The 21,309-nt window shown below is 49.2% G+C and overlaps 1 pseudogene; it reads right to left on the bottom strand.

The window, feature by feature from the left end:
* Positions 1-10,574: 10,574 nt before the first annotated feature.
* Positions 10,575-13,871, bottom strand: LOC123358293 (annotated as a pseudogene).
* Positions 13,872-21,309: the final 7,438 nt, after the last annotated feature.

Genomic DNA, 21,309 nt, shown 5'->3' with positions numbered 1-21,309 from the left:
ACCTTACTGAGTTGCTTTTGGGGCACCTGGTACTGGCTACTGTCAGAAGACAAGATTCAGAGCTAGATGGACCTTCGGTCTAGCCTAGTGTGGTTTTTCTTATGGTTTGAATTACACTCACAGGCACTGAGGATAGAGTTACTGAAAGTTTGGGAGTTAGGAGCTGATAGGTCAGTGGTCCAGTCCCCTCTCAGACGACCCCGTCCCTCTGGGACAGGGGCAGGTCTGAGCTCTCATATCAAATGCTCATTGTGGCTGCCAGAAACTGTGGGCAGCTCGTTTAGTTTATGCCGAGAGTTGAGTCCTGTTTTGTGCACTGTGTCTGAGAATTAAAATCCTGACCTGCCCTTTGAAATAACAAAAGCAGCAGGACGTGTTTCTGTCCCTGCCCCAGAGCAGACAGACCAATGGAGAAATGCCATGAGTCCAGGGTAATACTCCCCTGCGGTTTTACCATTTCCACTTGCTAAACCCCCTCCAAACCTTCTGGGCTCCTGGAGCAGGGGACTGAGCCTGAGCCGAGACACGGACACTGCAACTTTACAGCCCAAGCCGCATGACCCTGATTAATGTGACACGGGCCAGTCGTGGGTGTTTCATTGCACTGGAGACGTAGCCTAATGTTATGTCTACACTGTGATTAACACACCCAGGGCACCTGTCTCAAAGCCCGGGTCAGCTGACTCAGGGTTATGGGGCTTGGGCTGCAAGACTATAAAATTACAGTGCAGACAGATGGGCTTGAGCCCAACCTCTGAGACCCCACGAGGGGTGAGGGTTTCCGAACCCAGGCTTCAGTGTGAACACAAATATCTGCACCACAGTTTTTAGCTTCTCAGCTTTAGCTTCATGAGCCCACGTCAGATGGTCCAGGCCAGCCATGCTGCCATCTTTATCCCAGGAGAGATGGACTCTAAGGGTACATCTCCATTGCAATGTCAGCCCAGGTGTGGCACGCTGTGCTCAAAGCAGCACCCTGGAAGCCCCATATTCACCACTGTCCTATAATGATGATACGGTTTGTACAAAGTCTGCCTGGTGAGGTATCATTTCAAAAGTCTTGGTCTGTTGAACATTAGTATTGTGTTGGATTGTGTGTGTAGCATTGGCTGGGAAGTTTTGCTCTGTGTGTGTTACTGAGATGAGGTTGGGAACTGCCCTCCACCAGCCTTTCAGGTGTGACAATGGAGGAGCCAGACTCGCTGCTGGCCCATTAAAGGGATCCACACTCCCAAGGACTATCCCAGGAACCGTGTACAATGCAGACCTCTCCGAGATAGCACAGCGACAATGGACACTGCTTGACTCACATCGTAGCAAAGGTACTTCCTAGCAAGTTGGAAGAAACTATGAAAGAGGGGGTAGAGACATTATGAATTGGCCTCTCTCCCCCACAACTCAACACCTGTAAACACATCTGGAGGACAAACACTGTTAGGTGTAAGAAGTATAAATTGTTTAATAGGTTCCATTAGTTGGTTAATAAGATGTTTATGAAGTAAATCACTGGCTTTAAAATAAGATCCAATCTGGAGCATATGAACTATTGACCCCTGGACTCCATCTCTGAGAGGGGACTTGTTTACCATCAGGGGACAGGCTCAAACCAGTCCAAACCGGTTTTTCCCGCCAAAACCAGCCCTCAGCGTTCCATCTCCTCAGACCTTTTCACGCCAGCAGCACATTCCTACCCCGGCCGGGGGGAGGGGATTTCTCCAGCTGGGACCGGCCCCCTGGGCAGCCCCGGGCTCTGCCCGCACCAGCCCCTGGGCCGGAGCCCCCCGGTGAGTGAGAGACCCCGGGGGGGTACTGGGGCTGGGCAGGAAAGTGACTCTGCCCCGGGGAACCTGGGAGAAGCCTCAGAGCTGCCTCAGCCCCAGTGGGATTTGGGGGGCAGAGACTGGGGCCTGGTGGGGGGGGATCCCCTGTGGGGAGGGGAGAAGCTGGAGTTGTAGGGGGGGGAAGGTCAGTGGGACGCGGGGGGGGTGTTGAACTGTCTCTGGGCAGCCAGGAAATTCCCGGGGGGGGTTAGTGGCGGGCAGGCGAAGGGGGGAGGGGGGTTAATTGGATCCTGTCCCTGTTTGTGCCACTTGCCTCTCGCCCCCGATACAAATTCTCTCTAGTTCTGCCCCTTTTCTCGCTCAGTGTCTCACACGGGGCTATAAAATCTGGGGCGATTCCCCCCTTTCCTCTCCAATGATCAGCTCTCCCGTCTCCCCCGATTTCCCCCATTCTCCCCATGAGTCTCAAACGTCAGTTTAAAATCTTCTCTAGTGAGGGGCATTTTCCCACCCGTTTTATCTGCAGCGATTTGTCCTTGTTTAGGTGGAAAATTGTTGCCCTGAGTCATTCCCCAGCACATGGCTGCCCCTGGAGTGGGGGTGGGATGGCTCAGTGGTTGGAGCACTGGCCTGCTAAACCCAGGGCTGGGAGCTGACTCCTTGAGGGGGCCAAAGGGTCAATGTTGGGATATTGTTAGCCTTTTCCAGAGGGTCTGGCTGGAGAGTCTTGCCCACATGCTCGGGGTTCAGCTGATCACCATATTTGGGGTCGGGAAGGAATTTTCCTCCAGGGTAGATTGGCAGTGGCCCTGGAGGTTTTTCGCCTTCCTCCGAAGCATGGGGCAGGGGTCGCTTGCTGGGGGATTATCTGCTACTGGAAGTCTTTAAATCAGGATTGGGGGACTTCAACAGCTGAGTCAAGAGAGAGAATTAGTTCAGGAGTGGGTGGATTGGCTTATGTGGCCTGCATCTTGCAGGAGGTCAGACTAGATGATCATAATGGTCCCTTCTGATCTTGAATTCTATGATTCTATGATTTAGTTGGGATTGGTCCTGCTTTGAGCAGGGGGTTGGACTAGATACCTCTTGAGGTCCCTTCCAACCCTGATATTCTATGAGATGCCGGGTCTCTGCCAGGGCAGGGAAGGGAGGCGCACGTGTCCCCCATGGGGACTGCCCAGACCCCTGTTTCCCAATCCCAGTTGTTGCCCCCTAACTACCAACACAGTTGCCCCCAACCATCAGTTGCCAGTCACCTGCCCGTCCCCCACTGCTGCCCCCTTCCTTTATCCAGGGACCTTTCAGCTCCCCCTCCCTTGCCCTTTTAATCAGCTCCTCAAAGGGCTCCCTGCTGCCCATGGGAATGGTGGGGGTGGGGGGAACCATTACTTTGTTTTTATGTATTGGACAGTCGTATAAAATCCAGTCCAACAGTCCTGCTTTTCCACTAGTTCGTTAACAGCAATATAAAATCCCCTCAGATCTTGGTGTTTTTCTCTCATGTTATCAAATACGCAGTTTGTGACACATTTGCTTTGCAAACCTCAAAGATTCATATAAAATACCCTAAACATTTGCCCCACTGCTCTCTAGTTGTCTATTTCTAATTGAATATGCCCTGAGATTTTTCCCCTGTCTCTCTAATTATAAAATACTAAGAAAATCTCAGATTTACACCTTTTCTCAGATTCTTGAACCTGGATATAAAATGTTTGCAAATGTTGCCCATTTCCTCTTTATTCATTTATCAGATATTCATTGGAAACACTCACATTTTACCTCCTATCAACAACTGATATAAAATCCCTCTGATTTTCCACTTGTCTCTCTATAATTTGCAAAATGGATCCAAAATCTCTCAAATTTCCACCCTTTCTCTTTCATTTCTGAACGTTGCTCTCAAAGCTCAGGTTTTGCCTCTTTCTGTGTCATTATCAAATGTCAGTTAAAAATCCTCTCGGGTTTGGGGCTGTTCCCCATATTTCTAAATCCCTGCAACTTCTTCCTTCGAGGGAACCTGTTGCCCTGAGTTCTTCTCCATCCTGGATGTTGTAGGGGGTGAAATTGCCCAGAGATCATCTTTCCCATCTCCTTTGTGAATCATTTGGTCCCTCCTTTACCTCTGTTAAAATGTTTGCCAAAGAAAGAGACCAGCCACATATTTAATACCCATCAAGGCCAGAGGCCTCCCCCGTTTGGGGATCGGAGGTTCCCAGCTGGTAACGGGAGAGTTGGCTGGACCCTTTTCTCCAGCTGGCATGGGATGAGGAGGTCACTCTGAGTGCAGTGTGAGTTGAGAAGTATCCCAAACCCCTTGGCAAATGGCCTCTGTGAGGGGTTGCTTCCCGCAGTGCTAAGATCTGGGGGTGAGGAAGGTGGGAAGGGGGTCAGCACTGCCGCACAATGGTCCCTTCCACAGCATTCTGGACTCATTCTTTCTGAACTCTGGTTTCATTGAGAACATTTGTTAATCCAGAGTCACTGTATGGAAAGACAAGGAGTGACTCCGGTTTGACAGTGGGGCGAATGAGATCAGCAATTCTCCCTGTGAGGAGGGGCTCTCATTAGCTGCTCTCCCCAGAGAGCTAAAGGAGGGAAGCTGCTCAAACGCTCTGTCCCTCTCTGCTCAGGATACTGGGGTTCAGCTTCCTGGGTGAGACGCTGCAGCCTCCACTGTGATCTGGGAGACCAGGCTTAGCAGCTGCTGCTCCCCCCCAGCGGGGTTCTGTGCTGGGAAGTGACCTGAATTAAAGCTGCTTCTCTGCCCGGCCCAGGGGATGACTTTCTCCAGCTGGTCCTAGCCCCCTAGGGCAACCCTGGGCCCTGTTAATACTAAATTCTGAGCCAGAGTCTCCAGGTAACTGAAAGACCTCAGGGAAAGTGCTGGGGTCTGGCAAGAAAGTGACTCTGCACAAACAGCCCCTCCTCATTTCTCCTCCCAGTAGCAATTGCCAGGAGAAAATCCAGCCCTGGGAGAGCAAAGCCCCCAGGAATGGGACTGTCCCAGCCAGAGGGGCAGGGAGAGAGGACGGGGAAGGAGAGACTGAAAGGGGCAGTGGGAGAAATGAGGGGGGAGAGATTTCCAGCTCTCTAGTCCACCCAGACACATGTATTGCTGCGTCCCTGGGCAGAACCACTTTCCAGTCAACAAAACAAGGATCAGAGAGAGGAAAAGCCAGTTCCTGACTCCATATTCCCCCTGCTGGGGTGTGGCTGCCGTGGGGTCAGTGTCTGAGGGAATCCCCCACAGTGACTCCTTTGGTTCTGCTCCTTTCTAGCCTTGTGTTCAGAGACTTTGTTACGGGGTGAGGAGAGGGAGAAGGGAGGTTAAAAATGTCTCTGTGGGCTTAGCCTGGCAGGAGGGGCCAGATCTACACTGTAATAAATAGATTCAGCATTTCCCAACATGGCAGGATCTAGGGTGTCTGTCTGCAGGGAAAGGGCCTGGGGGAATTCTGATGTGAAATTAACTAAAACCGGTTGTGAGACGCCCACAACTGCCCTTCTCCCTCAGACAGGCTGCAGAATGACGTCCATGTTTTGCTCCAGCTCATCCCAGCCTGGCGTGGGACAGGGAAGAGAAATGGCTGCAGTGGAGCCAACTCAGGTAGAGATTATCGGGGGGTTGCTGGTGGGTTCCTGCTGGAGGAGAGGGAGAGCAAATACACCGGAGATGGGAAGGTTTGCACAGTCTGGTCTGGAGGTTGGAGCGGGGCAGGAAATTCACAGCGTGGGGAAAGGAGGAGGCCAGGGTGTGGCAAACCTGCTGGGAGTTATTTAATAAGTGGCCTAGATTCTAGGAACAGACCCAGGAGGTTCGGAGGTGGAAATGCCCTAATTTGTGAAGAAAGAAAATAGCCCACCTACATGGAGCTAGTCAAACTCACCAGACTCCCAGTGCTGGAGCCTGACCTCACTAACCAGCGGCTGCTGTGAGATATGAAGGGGGTACCCATGAGTCAGGCTTATTGGAGCTGCCTCTCCCTTCATATCCTGCTCCTCACAAGGAGGAGGCTATTGGGCTTCCTACCAGGGAGCTCTCCCTGGACCCTGCTCGGGGCTCCATCTCCTGTATCAGTCAGTGGCTAGTAGGTGTGTGATGGATCTGCTGGGAGAGACAAGGGGCTCCCTCTTCGTCCCCTCACCCTGGTATTTGCTGGATACGCTGAGCAGGGTCGGGGTGGGACTCTGTTGACTGCGATCCACCCAGAGCTTCCATTTGATTCGCTCCTCTCTGCCACAAATAGTTGGGCTGTGAGTGGGGAAAGAGGTCCTGAGTGTTGGACTCTTGCTCTTTCAGGGGCCAGTGACCTTCGAGGAGGTGGCTGTGCAATTCACCAGGGAAGAGTGGGCTCTGCTGGACTTTGCTCAGAGAGTCCTGTATTGGGATGTCATGCAGGAGAACTATGAGACTGTGACCTTGCTGGGTAAGGGTTCCTGTCCCCTTGGATCTGGGAAGGGGAAATGAAGAGTTAAGGTTCACGCCAGCCCCACAATGCCACCTCTACTCTGTCCTGTTTCAGCATCACTCCAATATGCCAGTGACACACACACACTACCAGAGACCCTCCCCTGCTGCAGAACGCTTTAGGAACAGAGTACAGGAGCTGTATTGCACAGTGTCAAATATCTCCTGTTTGCTCAAGTAAAACTGAGGGTTAGGTGCGGCATAATCAGCAGAAGCTTCCTACCCCTGATTTCTCAAACTCTGAGCCTTCTCCACCCAGACCACAATAATGCTTGGGGTGTAACAAGCAGGCTGCTGGAGTCAGAGCTGCTGGCCCAAGGTCACTTATCACACAGACACTCCGTGCGTCCTTGAATGCTGGCTGGGGGTATCCAGAGAAGGAAGCTCAGTGGCGGATTTAGCGTTAGTAGGGCCCTGTGCTCAGCTCCATTTTAGGGGTCCATCCTTGGGACATAGGCAAGAAAAAGAACATTCTCTCATTTCCCTCCCCTGCTGCAGAACACTTTGGGAACAGAGCACAGGAGCCGTATCGCACAGTGTCAAATAGCTCCTGTTTGCTCAAGTGAAACTGGAAAGTTAGGTCTGGCATAACTGTTCCATACCCCTAATCATTTTTGTTGCCCTTTTCTGAACCTTTTCCAATTCCAGTATATCTTTTTTTGAGATGGGGCGACAACATCTGCGTGCAGTATTCAAGATGTGGGTGTATCATGGATTCATTTGCTGTTTTTACAAATACGATATATGATATATTCTGTCGTATCTATCCCTTTCTTAATTATTTCCAGCATTGTTCGCTTTTTTTCACTGCTGCTGCAAACTGAGTGGATGTTTTCAGAGAACTATCCACAGTGACTCCAAGATCCATCTCTTGAGTGGAAACAGCTAATGTAGACCCCATCATTCTGTATGTATAGTTGGGATTATGTTTTCCAATGGGCTGCACTATGTGCTATCCTGTCATCTAGTACTGCTGAGATCCTGCATTCAGTGATATCCCTGCCCTTCCTGTTCCCTTTCTCCACTGAACCCCACCAACCCATGCTTCCTGTTCCCAGCTTCCCCAGGACTCTCTCACTGTCTCTGAACCTCTCTGTCAGCAAGAAGCAGTGCCAGGGACACTTGCCCTCTGTCTGGAGTCTTCGATGTCTGGGACATGGATTTACTTTCTCTGTGTTGTAAGAGGCTCTGTCATAATGAGTGTCTGTGACATTACCCAGAGTACAATCTGGACTGTTAAATAGCTGTGTCCCCTCAGTTCTCCAACCTGGGGTGCCTTTTCCACTGTTTTCCCGCGAGAACAGCCCCTCTTGTCACACAGTCTTGTCTTACACACAGTCTCCAGCATGTAACTCTCTCCCAGCTACACAGTATTGAGTGCTGCTAGACAGCCACTCATGAATTACACCTCAGGAGAAAACCAGCAAATTCTCAAGTGCCCAACTTTCCCCCAGAAATGTGCTGTTGCATCGCAAGAGCAGGAACGAAGTCCAAGCAGAGAGAGAGAGTGTGTGTGTATGCATCCATCTTTATTCATTCCCAGCATGCTCTTATATACAACATGATAAGCAATCACAATTGCTAATTAGTTAATTAAACCCACACAGCCGCAGCTGTAACTCATAGGGTAATTATCATTCTACACACCTGTCTACCTATTCACAATTAGCTGGCCAATGAGAACAAGCCCAAAGCCAGCCCTTCACACACAATTCTCAATCCAGAAGCCTTCAGCATCTCACATTCAATCCCACATCTCCCCCCTTTATTTACAATCAAAAGAAAAGGGAAAAGGAAAACAAGATAAAAACATTCACCAAACATTTTCAACTTATAACAGCATAACACCACAATCTATCTTAATCAAAAAAAAAAAAAACATTTGCAACTCATAACAGCATAACATTATAACCTATCATAAACAAAACTTTATAAGATCAACCTATATGACCATTCAATCCTTAACATATAATTTCAAACGAACAAAACAAAACACATCAAACGAACAAAACAAAACACATCAAACGAACAAAACAAAACACAATAAACAAATAATGTAACCTCTACAGGACCCCCCCCCCCTTTTTTTTTTTTTTTTGAAAACATCCCTCAGCTGTCAGGTGATCAAACTGACACTGAGGGTGGTGGGGGGTCTTAAGGAAAAAACATCAAACCACATGACAATACAACAACAATTCTGGCCAGAAAACAGACAACACAAAACATAACAAGGAACATAAAACATAAATCTTAGTTCTAAATAATAATTGCATGGTACCACACAGATTTTCTGTCAAACACAAAAAATCATCTCAAGTGAGTAATTCATTCATGGAGGATCAGACAGAAAAAGTCCTGGCAGAGCTAACAAACAGCTCTCCTCCGGGGGCTCTGGTTCCGCGACATCTGAGCGCGTCTCGTGAGGCTCCTCCGCATCTGCCTGCCGTCACTCCGTCACTCCGGAGGACGCAACCAAGGCCGGACCCACCTCGCTGGCATCCACCTGGGACCCGCATCAGTGGCAACACACACATAACCCCTGCCCCACGTTAGCAAGTCAACTGGTCCTTTCCATATTTGCTGCTGATAATCAAACCATTTGACCGAGGGTCGGGGGGCCGCACCCTGCTCTTCTCCAGTCATCCCGTTGACATGTTTAATCGCGGGGGGCACCTGGCTGTTTTTACCAAGATGTAACCAATTAAGAGCTTGCAGCAACCGAGCGGCAGGCGTCTTATCCAAGGCGTCTGCCCGCTCACTGCAAATCCCCCCTTTTTGTCTTAAAAGGAGCGCCTTAAAAGAGGCATGAGCACATTCAATAATAGCGTGTAGTTTGTCTGCTTCAGCCTGAAGGGTTTGGACAAGCAGTTCTTTGGCTTGTAGCTCCTTCTTAATTTCACTCAGCTCAAGAACCGCAGCTCTATAATGACGACGGTTATGTGCTGCATCTACTTTGGCTGCCGCAACCTGCTTTTGAAGGTTATTAACGTTTGACTTTTCTCTTTCGAAGGCAGTCTGTAAAGCTTGAATATTTAGGACTGCTTGAACCCGGAGATTCAGCTGCACCAGGTCTGCCTCTCTCTCTGCTAGTACTGTTTCGAGGATGGTGCTGTGCTCTCGCAAAGCAATGTTAGACTGACCAAAACCAGTGAGCTTCCCCCGTTCATGTTCCAGTTCGAGGGCCAACTTCTTGTTTATTTCTTCCAAAAGTTTTATCTTTCTCCTAGATTCTCGAAGCTCCTGGCTGGCAAGTGAAATTACTTCTTGCAGCTCTTTCTCTGACATCATCTTACTGTGGCTAACAGCCTGCAGCTCTATCTCCAAAGCTTGAATCCGTTCATGGGAAACCTGGTTATTTCCTCCATCAGCGATTTGTGCATCCCGTTCTTTTTGCACTGACTGGAGGTGGCTTTCTAACTCCACTATCTGCTGGTGAACCTGGGATACTTCCTTCTGAAGTCTTGAGCATTCAACATCAATGGACTGCTTTTCACTTCGAAGTTTCAGTAACTCCCGTTTTAATTCTTTCACTTCCAAATCCAGCCGTTTCTTTGTAGATTTTAATTCACTAATCAGCTGGTCCTGTGAACTTGCATCTCTTTGATAAGCTTCCACCATTACCTTTTGCTGTAAGAACTGCTCCTTCAATCGTCTCTGCGCGGTGAGCCATACTGGACTCAGGGAGAAAACCTTCTTATCGCCCTGAGCCACTGATTTCCAGAGCTCACAGCCCAACCGCTCCCAAACAGTATTACTACTCGATTGAACGGAAAGTCCCCCTCTTCGTCCCCACCGCAACAGGCGGGATAACGCATCAGAGGGGAACTTTTCTCCCCACCGCTCCGTGATGCGTATCAAATCTGCTGACGCAGCAATTCCCATATTAGCTGTTCACTTCTTGGTTCGAGTGTGCCTCCCTTGTCAGATGCCCTGCGGCTCCCAGCCGCTTACTCGAACACCCTGCGGCTCCCAGCCACTTGTCAGGTACGCCTCCTTTCTTCGGACGCCCCGCGGCTTCCCAGCCGCTCACTTGGACACCCTGCGGCTCCCAGCCGTTTGTCAGGTACGTCTCCCTGATTCGAACGTCCCGCGGCTTCCCAGCCGCTCGTTTGGATTCCCTGCGGCTCCCAGCTGCTTGTCAGGCACGCCTCCTCTCTCGGACGCCCTGCAGCTCTCAGCTGCTCGCTCGGACGCCGTGTGTTTTTTTTTTTTTTTTTTTTTTTCTCTCTCTCTCTCTCTCTCTCTCTCTCTCTCTCTCTCCTCCGGCCACTCGACGCTGGGACTTCAGGCGCGTCCTTCTTTTTCTTTTTATCAACTCAGGCCACCAACACTATCTTCATTCAAGATTGGCAACAGTGGTACTAGTACTTATCTTGTTTTAGTTCTGTTTGCCTTCTTGATAGTTCACGATTTGTCTTCTAGTGACTTCAGTTATGGGTTTAGTTCTTTTTGCATTTCATTCATTTCCTTTGCCTCAGCCTTCTCATACTTTCCTCTCCTTCTCCTAGTGATAACCAGTACAATAATTCCAGCAACAATTGCTAGTACCACCACTACAATGACTGCAATAATACCAGCAGTCAGACGTTTCATGGAAAACTCTGGGGGCTTTTCATCAACATAGTAGATTAGAGCTTGATCAAATTTTAGAGGTTCTTCACTGATGTTTATCTGTAGTGTGAGTCACCTTTGACATCTTTTTCAAAGTAGTAAGCCACGTCAGATATATCCACACTCTTGGCAGACTTCTGGGAAACATTTTGTTTCAGTTCAATAGTGATATAAGGTTTTTCATACACAACATCAGTTATATACTCTGGATTCAGCGAGTAACGCTCCTTAAATTCATTTTTAATGATTACCTTCAAAAGAGAAGCATCCACAGCTGTACTTCTCTCACTGTGTTTTATTTCAATGATGATCCAGCTTGTTCTGACTAGTTCACTGCACTGTAAGTCTGTATCACATCGGGGTCACCATTTGTTGCATCGCAAGAGCAGGAACGAAGTCCAAGCAGAGAGAGAGAGTGTGTGTGTATGCATCCATCTTTATTCATTCCCAGCATGCTCTTATATACAACATGATAAGCAATCACAATTGCTAATTAGTTAATTAAACCCACACAGCCGCAGCTGTAACTCATAGGGTAATTATCATTCTACACACCTGTCTACCTATTCACAATTAGCTGGCCAATGAGAACAAGCCCAAAGCCAGCCCTTCACACACAATTCTCAATCCAGAAGCCTTCAGCATCTCACATTCAATCCCACAATGTGCGTCTTGCACTGTCCAGCACGCTACTGAACAACGCAAGCTCCTATGAAGTCTGTCATTTCATCAGTGGAAAATGACATGCACCAGTTTGTTATCCCAAATGGAGTTTCCAACACACTTTAATCCAAACACACTGGTTAGATAAACAATAAACCAAGATTGTTAACTACCGAAAACTAAAACTAGGCCCAGCCGATGAAAGGGGCACTCCCAGGAGAGACTGTATAATGGCTGTAACATCAAACAACTTTGTAAACCTGAGACAGCTGCCTTGGGGACAATGACAGGGAGAATCCCCCAAAGTGACTCCTTGGATTCTGCTCTTCTCTGGTCTCTGATTGTTCCTTCCAAAGTGGAGTACTTTGCACTTGTCTCTATTGAATTTCATCCTCTTTCCTTCAGCTCATTTCTCCAGTTTGTCCAGATCATTTTGAATTTTAATCCAATCCTCCAAAGCACTTACAACCCCTCCCAGCTTGGTATTGTCCACAAACTTGATAAGTGTAACAGAGAGACTGTTACTGGGAGGGTTTCACCATGTGTCAGAGGGTTACACCCTGGTGGGAGGGGGCTAGGCCTGTACTGGGATAAGGTCACTCTGTGCTTCACAGTGTGGCAGAACCTAGAGTGTCCATTAGCAGGGGAAAACCTGGGGGGAATCGGCTTGTGGAATGTACAAAAGCCCCGTCTGAATTCTTACACCTTGCCCTTTTCACCCCAGCAGGCTACAGAATAACATCCATGTTTTGCTCCAGATCATCCCGTCCTCCCAGGGGGAAGGAAATGGTTGCAATGGAGCTGGCTCAGGTAAGGGATTCTCAGGGAGCTGGTGGTGGGTTCTGCTTGGAGGGAGAGGAGCAGTAAATGCATAGGAGGGTGGGAATTGCTAGAGGTGGTGGGAGGCAGGAAATATCTCGGGCGGAGAAAGGGAGGGGACAGGATGTGACAAACCTGCTGACACTAGTGTAGTTTAGGGTGTGATGGGTTGTCACCCGCAGGGGGCAGTCTGGGGGGCTTCTGGGAACCACTGTGCCCTCTAACCCTCAAGCTGGGCTGGCCCTTCTCACACTGATTTGCTGGAGATTCAGCCAGCCTCTTCAGGGCCTGTTATCACCCAACGGGACAGCAGGTGACGCCATACACCCAACTAAGCTACCTGAGTGCTTTACCTAAGCCGCTCAAGGACAGATAGACGACAACAGCCAATTTCTCAGCTCCGCAACCTTGCACACTTGCTGTAGGATACATTCAGAATTATACCATCTTATAGTGCACAGGGATCTCTGTAATGTCAGCTCATTAATATAGTTCCCCTTCCCCTCGATCTGGGACAGAAGTGCACAGCGAGCTTGTGCTAACCAAGCTGAGATTTTCCCCAGACACTTCACTCAAAATACGCTGGTTAAGATAAAGCATAAAAGAAGTTTATTAGCTGCAGAAAGACAGATTAAGTGATTATAAGTGATAACAAACAGATCAAAGCAGATTATTTAGCAAATAACCAAAACTCAAACTACGCCTAATATACTAGCTGGATAGAATTTGAATTAGCAGTTTCTCACCCTGACTGATGCTACAAGCAGTCCACCAAGTTTCCATACACAAGCTAGAAATCCCTTTATCCTGGGAGCAGCACTTCCCCCACTTCAGTTTTTTTTTCTCAGGTGTTTCCAGGAGTTCTCTTGTGTGGGGAATGAGACCAAGAGATAACGTCACACCCCACCTTGTGTAGCTTTTCCATATGGCGGGAACCCTTTGTTCCAAACTCAGTTCCCAGTCCAGTTTGTGGAAAAATACAGGTACTAAAATGGAGTTTAGTGTCATGTGGTCTGGTCACAGGCCCTGCTGAGTCATAGTATCCATGACTAATAGGCTGGCTGAAACATTCAGAGGAAGACTAAGCTCTTCCACGGTCCATTGTCTTTGTTGATGAGCCATCAGGACTGTCTGGCTTCTTCATTGTTGTACCTGAAAGGCTCGTTGTGGGTGTTACCCAGAGTAAGCACATTTGAAATACAGATACAGAGTCAGTATCCATAACTTCAGATACGAACGTGATATGTGCACACAAATAGGATAATCATATTCAGCAAATCGTAACTTTTCCAGTGACACCACACATAATGCATCTTGTACAAAATACATCAGAATTATGTCCTAATCATATTATAACCATACCACTATGATGAATATGGGGGTGTAATGTCAGATAGGGCCTAATTTCAAGGCACAGGAGTTGGGAATGGAACTTCCCCTCTTTGTGGAATAGGAAATAACCCTCCAGCCAGGGCTGGGAAAACTTCCCAGACTCCCAGTGATGGAGCCTGAATCTACTCACACTTCATTCTACTCACAACGCCAATCGTTGTGGCAACTGCAAACTTTATAAGTGATGATTTTATACACTCTTTTAGGTCATGGATAAGAATGTTAAATAGCACAGGGCCAAGAACCAATCCCTGCGGGAACCTGCTAGGAAGAAATCCACTCGACCCTGGCTCCCCATTTACTATCACAGTTTTTAATCTATTTAATGTATGCCATGTTTATTTTGTATCATTCTAGTTTTTTTAGTAAAAATATTGTGCTGATCAAGTCATATCCCTTACAGAAGTTTAGGTAAATTACATCAATACTATTAGCTGCAACCAAACTTTTGATCTCCTCCAGTAAGGATATCTCGTTAGTTTGATAGGCTCTATTTTCTCTAAACCTTTGTTAGTGGGCACTAATCATATTACCCTTCTTTGATTCTTTATTAATGAATGAAATCCAGTATTGGCTCCTCCATTCTCTTGATGAATATAGATGTCAGACTTCAGGTCTTTTAGAAAGTCTTGGATACAAGTTATCTGGACCCGCTGATTTAAACATATCTGACTTTAATAGCTACTGTCCTCATGACTTCTTGTTGGAATGGAAAGAGTGTCGCCATCAACATCTTATGATACGAGTACATCATCTGTTTTTCTCCAAATCCAGGAGAGAAATATTTATTGAGGACTTTTACCTCTTCTGCATTATTTTTGATAATTCTGCCATTTCTATTAGTAAAGTACCATTGTTAGGATTAAGTTTGCACTTAATATACTTTTAAAATCTTCCTTCTTATTGTCATTTATTGGTCATTGATTTCTGATAGCTTTCTTTACCAGTTTTCTACAAATCTGAATTCTAACTTCTATTCTTTACTATTGACTTCCCCTTTCTTCTATATATTTAATTTGGAGAGCGTTGGGATTCCTACCAGGGAGACACCAGTAGGGTCCAGAGACAGCCCCATCTCCTATATCAAGCTCTGGCTAGTAGGTATGTGATAAATGTGAAGATCCTGCCTCCGTCTGTCAGCTGGGAGACACAAAGGTTCTCTCTTTCTACCCTCTGATGCCTCCTGGCTGCTCTAAGCTAGGTGAGGTGGGACCCTGTTAACATGGGCCTCCCGGATCTTCCATTTACCTGGTGCTGCTGTTCCCTGAATAGTGGGGCTGTGAGTGGGGCAGCAGGTACTGAGTGTTGGACTCTTCCTCTTTCAGGGGCCGGTGACCTTCGAGGAGGTGGCTGTGTACTTGACCAGGGAAGAGTGGGCTCTGCTGGACCCCACTCAGAGAGCCCTCTACTGGGATGTCATGCAGCAGAACTATGAGAATGTGACCTCGCTGGGTAAGGATTCCTGTCCCCTCTGTTCTTGGAAGGGGAAATGAAGAGTGAAGGTTCATGCCACCCCCACAATGCCACCTCTACTCTGTCCTGTTTCAGCATCACCCCAATATGCCAGTGACACACACACACTACCAGAGACCCTCCCAAGCTGCAGAACACTTTGGGAACAGAGCACAGGAGCAGTATCACACAGTGCCAAATATCTCCTCTTTACTCAAGTAAAACTGGGGGTTAGGTCCAGCATAATGAATAGAAGCTTCCTACCCCCGGCCTTCTCTCAAACCCTGAGCCTTCTCTACCCAAACCAGAATGGGCTTGGTATGTAACAAGCAGGCGGCTGGAGTCAGAGCTGCCGGTCCAGGGTTACTTATCACACAGACACTCGGTGTGTCCTTGAATGCTGGCTGAGAGTATCCAGACAGGGGAGCTCCAGCAGCAGAACACTGAATCTCACCCAGGATTACAGATGACACAACTCCTCACTGCTCTGGATTGCGATGGAATGTAAATGTCTTCACACCTTCCCCCTGGAGGAGAATGGCTATTTGACCAGCTGTTTGCAGGGAAAATCCTGGGAGATTCAGCACAGACAAAAAACAGATCAAGGAAACCAGCCAGGGAAGAAAGTGGATAAATTTATTTCCTGTTGGGGAACTCAGAAGGTCATAATGGAAACCACAACACAGCAGGATATCCTCAGGCAGAAGAGAAAAAATACATGCACTGAGTGTGGAAAAACCTTCTCTCACAGCTCAGCCCTTTCTGTACATCAGAGAATCCACACAGGGGACAGGCCCTATGAATGCACTGAGTGTGGGAAAACCTTCAATCGCAGTTCGCACCTTATTAGTCATCAAACAATCCACAGAGGAGAGAGGCCCTATGAATGCCGTGAGTGTGGGAAATGCTTCACTAGCAGCTCAAACCTTTCTCAACATCAGAGAATCCACACAGGGGACAGGCCCTATGAATGCACTGAGTGCGGGAAAACCTTCAATCGCAGTTCGCATCAAACAATCCACGAGGAGAGAGGCCCTGTGAATGCAGTGAGTGTGGGAAATGCTTCACTAGCAGCTTAAACCTTAGATTTAATTTACCCTGGTTCCTCAACTGTTGCTACAGCTCTAGTACCCATCAATCCAAAGACTGAGAGAAATAGAGAGTTCCAACCTTTGTCCTTTTAGTATCCTCTCTCTGTTTTTTGTGCTGGCCTTTCTATTCTATCATTTTCTGCCTTTGTTTAGTTGGTAACAGTTGGTTTCCATCACTCACGTTTGTTTGTTTAAATCTCTATCCGTTGTTAAATAAATTTTTTGCTTGTTCGATAACTGTACTCAGGTGCTGTGTGAAATACAGTAGCAATGGTCCACAGTAAAACTAGTATCCTGGGATACTTGGGGAAGAGAGGATCTGGGATTTCACCAAGTATCTGGTGATCCGGGCTGGACCCCAGAGGGGGACACATTGAAGGAACTCAAGGGTTAAGGTGGCTGCTGTAGCTCAGAGGAGGGTCCTTGAGTTCCAGCTGGCTGGTGAGTTTGGTCACTAACATCCAGCTGCCAAATGCAAAACTCCCTCTTCCTTGTGGCAGGTGGCAACAAGGAGACTCCCAGTCCTCAGCACCCTGAGAAGGGTCACAATGTGTCTCTATGTTGATCCATCTCTCAAATTCACACAGGGAAAGCTCCCGATAGCACAAAACTCTGCCCTATGAAATCATGGAACATGTGCTCTTTGCTCTGTGAAAGCATGTAAAGAACCCAAGCGCTGGAGGACAGGGTTTGGGTCCAGAGTGCCCTAGACAAATTGGAGGATTGGGCCAAAAGAAATCTGAGGAGGTTCAACAAGGAGAAGTGCAGAGTCCTGCACTTAGGACGGAAGAATCCCAGGCACTGCCACAGACTGGGGACTGACGGAGTGAGGGGGGTTTGATAGCAACCTTCAAGTACCTGAAAGAGCAGCAGTGTGGGCTTTCTCCTGGCCACTTTTGCTGGGCTGGGCAGGCAGCCTGGAGGCCTTTCTAGAAGAGAATTGGGAACTGAGTTAGAAAAACCAATGTGAAAACCAGAACCTCAGGTTTAGACTCATTTATTTATAATATGAAATCTTCAATTCTAGTGTCACAATCAATACAATTGCTTCAGCCTGATAGTTGCCCAAAGGGAAACTTAAGGTCTCTCCAAGGGGAGTGGAGAGAAAACACTTTTCAGAGTCCAAGAGAGACAAGGCGGGTGAGGGTAAGAGCTTGCAGAGGACCAACCTCTGTTGGTGAAAGAGACAAGCTGTGGAGATAACCCAGCACCCTTCTTCAGTTCTGTGTAGCCTGGAAGGTCGTCTCTTCCATAACCAGCAGTTAGAACATAAGAACAGCCACACTGAGTCAGACCAGTTCATCTAACCCACTCTCCCGAAAGTGGCCAATGCCCGGCACCCCAGAGGACCCCTGGGACCAACATGGATACACCACCACAAACAAGGTTAAAAGTCAATGCACAGGGGAGAAAGATCTTGTGTTTCATTCCTTATGTCCTAGTCCCATCATGTGGCCATTTCCTTTTCTTTTCTGTTAAAAGCTTTGGTGTTTTGCACAGAAACATTTCCCCAGGAGAGACCAGGAGTGGGGGCTGCATTCCTGTGCCAAACAGTCACTGGAAGGGGGCTGCAGGTCACTGGCAGCCTGAATTTGTTCCTTATCCTCCCAGAGTCTGGGGGCTGGAATCAGCACTACCCAGCCCCTCCCTATGTAGCAGGAACAAACACAAACCTGGTCTTTAAAACAAGCTGTCCCCTTCCTCCTCAGGGAAGATTTTTCTGTGATTGAAGTTGAGCTTCAGTTGCCCTCTCCTAGGGGCGGGGCGGGTGTGAGGCCAGCTCCCAGTGAGATCTGTTTTCACCTTTGCCCCCTTTCAGTCACTCTGGGATCCTAACTCTGCTCCCAGCTGTCAGGCAGCTTCCAGCCCATCCACCCTGTTCATTAACTCCATGGTCATGTCACCCCCTTTGCCAGCACACAGAGCCTGCAGGAAAGTTACTCCTGCCAGATGCATTAGTGGTATAGTGGTGTGTGTAGGTGTCTTCCAAGCCATGAATCTGGGTTTGATTCCCAGCCAATGCAATAATGGCTTTTTTCTTCTGTTGTTTCCTCATCTGGAAGTGGTTTAATTTCAGTCACATTGTGTTACAATCACATTATCAATAGAATGAGACAATAAATGTGTCAAAGTCCAGCAGGTCATACAGGATGGAGGCACACAAGGGGCTGGAATATGTCATCTGAGAAAGACAGAACACTTGGAAACCTGCATCTCCCATCCCCTGGCCTTGCGTGTTATGATTCCAGCTGTGTGAGCTGTTTGTAGGATGTTCCGGCATGATGGGGAAATGAAGTTTTGAGTCAGTTTTTCCTCCTGCTGATTCCTTTGCTGTTACAATTATAATGACATGAACAAAAGGGAGGCAAAATAAAAATAACCCCCAAATTGCAATACAGGTGGGGAAAGGGAAGATCACGGTTAAGCCAAACACGTCAAAATAAAAAGTAATACTAAAAAAGGGGAGAGGGGAAGAGATCAGGTATGTGGAGATCCCCTTGATAGTTCAATGCACATTGTTAGAATCAAAGATCAGACTTGACACTGGAAAACTATCTGTCTCTCTGAACACCTGTGATGAGCAAGATTGAGTTGGGACACCTGTTCTGCTTCAATCATTTATTGTCTTTCTGTTCTCTCCTTCTTCTCCCCGCAATTCCTCGTCTCCAATGTCTCTGCCTTTCTCCTCCTGCTCCCTCTCCCCTGCCCTTTCCAGGAACTCACACTCTACAGCATTGAGGACAAGTCAGAGCTCCCATGTTCTGCACATGAGCCTGTGTCAGAGGACGTGTGACCCCGGTCAGAACCAGTCACCAGATCAATATGACCCTTTATGGGCGACTTCTCTGCCTGCTCTGCAATTTACATCTCCCCTCTCCCCCCGCCCGCAAACAGGGTGGGGTACAGCTCTGACAGAGGCCTAACAGGAGAAATTTCAGCCCAAAGACAAATTTCTGTGAAATGTTGAGAAATGAAGAGCCCCCCAAATCCCCAGAACTCTAGTGTCACCCCCATGGCACCAGCACAGGGAACCCAGTGAGATGGGGTTACAGAATACAAGGGGGGAGGCAGCAGGGAGAGAGTTGACAGGGAATCTCTCTTTTTCTTTCTCTCGTCACTTTCTGTTCTTCTCTTTCCTTCCAGGAACTGCAGTCACAGCAGGGAAGGGTTTGTCTCCGTGTCTGTCACGGAGGTGGTGGAAGTGACGGATTCTGTGACTTCTGCAGTGGCCACAGTGGCTGACTCCAGGGCCGCTCAATCAACTGGCTCCGGGGAACGCCTAAATTTGACTCCTTCTGCCTATCTTCCTTTGCCCTCAGTGTCTTTCCTTCCCCACTGGGGACATGCAGAGATGAACCCCAGTCAGTCTGTGTCACAGAAAGTCTGTATCTCCTAAGGAATGTGGGTGAAGGATTCCAGCTGAGAACTGAATTAACTCTGCTCACCTGGGTTAGAAACTTGTTTCTTTTGCGCAGATAGTGGGAAATGGGACATTAATTCAGACCCAAGAGGCAAGGCAGAGGCTTCATGACCTTGATCTCCAGGAAGGGAGAGAGGATCCCCAGGAAGGAAGAGCGCTTCCTTTAGTCTCAAGCTGGGGTCTCCTGGAAGTTGGAAAAGACCCTTGGTCACTGAGGATCTCATGGGATCGTGCTGCTCCAGAGGCTCGAGAGTCCTGGGTACGGGGAGGGTGTCACTGCACAGCCTGAAATGGAAGGGAGGACCCTGGAAGGGACGGGGAGGAACAGAAAATGGAGAGGAATGAAACAGAGCAAACCCCTCTTCTCTCTCCCCTCCCCGACCCAGCAAGAAATGTTATCAGTGGGGAAACTCCCCACCATGAACGGCAGAGAACACAGAGCCATTCGCCTCACACTGAGCAGTAGGGTGACCAGACACCAAGTGTGAAAAATCAGGAGGGAGGGTGGGGGGTAATTGGTGCCTATAGAAGACAGAGCCCCAAATATCAGGACTGTGCCTACAAAATCAGGCCATCTGGTCACCCTGCTGAGCAGCGATAGACTTGTTGTCTCCTATCCCAGTGAGAGCAAAGAGCTGCCAGAGCTGGAGCTGTGGGCTGCTGCACTTTCCCTCCCAGAGGCTGGAATAATTTGCAGCCCAGAGACCTGGCTCGGGGCTGATCAGGTGGAAGATCTGCCTACCCCTGTGGGGGGGGGGTTCTCGGGGGGAGAGTCCGACCAGGGCAGGGCCTGGGGGCAGAGCACAGGCGGGGCCATGGGCTGGGTACTGGTGGCTCCCCCACTGCTCGGGAGGGTCTGTCGGTGGCACTCTGAAGGCGGCAGGCTGCAGCCCAGCCCCCCTCCAAAGGGGGGTGCATCACATCCAGCATTTCTTGCCCCCTCAGCCTCGCCGAGCCCCTTATACCCACCACCCACGTGCAGTGTCACTGGTAAATACGGTCAGAGGAGACTCGGGGGACCTGGGGGGTGAAATACAGTCTAACCCATTTATCTCGACCTCGGTTAACTTGCCAACCCTATTAAGTCGACGTTTTACAAGTGGAACCGCCAAACTCCCTCTTTGTCTTATGGGTTTCTCATCCCTTATGTCGATTCCCCGAACCCTAATATCTCGAGCCCGGCTCCCTGCGTCCCCGACCCACCGTGTCCCCAGCCGCCCGCTCCCCGGCTCTCCAGCCGCGCGGTTCCCCAGCCGCCCGCTCCCCGCGTCCCCAGCCGCCCGGCTCCCCGCGTCCCCGACCCACCGTGTCCCCAGCCGCCCGGCCCCGCATACCCGGTCCCTGCCCGTCCCCGCCCGGCCCCGCATACCTGGTCCCCGCTTCGCCTGCCGCCCGCCCGCCCGGCTCCGCTTCGCCGGTCCCTGCTTCGCCGCCCGCCCGCCCGTCCGGCTCCGCTTCGCCGCCCGCCCGGCCCCGCATACCCGGTCCCTGCCCGTCCCCGCCCGCCCGCCCGGCCCCGCATACCTGGTCCCCGCTTCGCCTGCCGCCCCCCCGCCCGGCTCCGCTTCGCCGGTCCCCGCTTCGCCGCCCGGCCGTCCGCCCGGCTCCGCT

This window comes from Mauremys mutica, unplaced genomic scaffold, assembly GCF_020497125.1.
Source record: "Mauremys mutica isolate MM-2020 ecotype Southern unplaced genomic scaffold, ASM2049712v1 Super-Scaffold_100036, whole genome shotgun sequence".
NCBI lineage: Eukaryota > Metazoa > Chordata > Testudines > Geoemydidae > Mauremys > Mauremys mutica.
The sequence above is the reverse complement of the archived record's forward strand: the minus strand, read 5'-3'. Positions and strand labels throughout refer to the sequence as shown.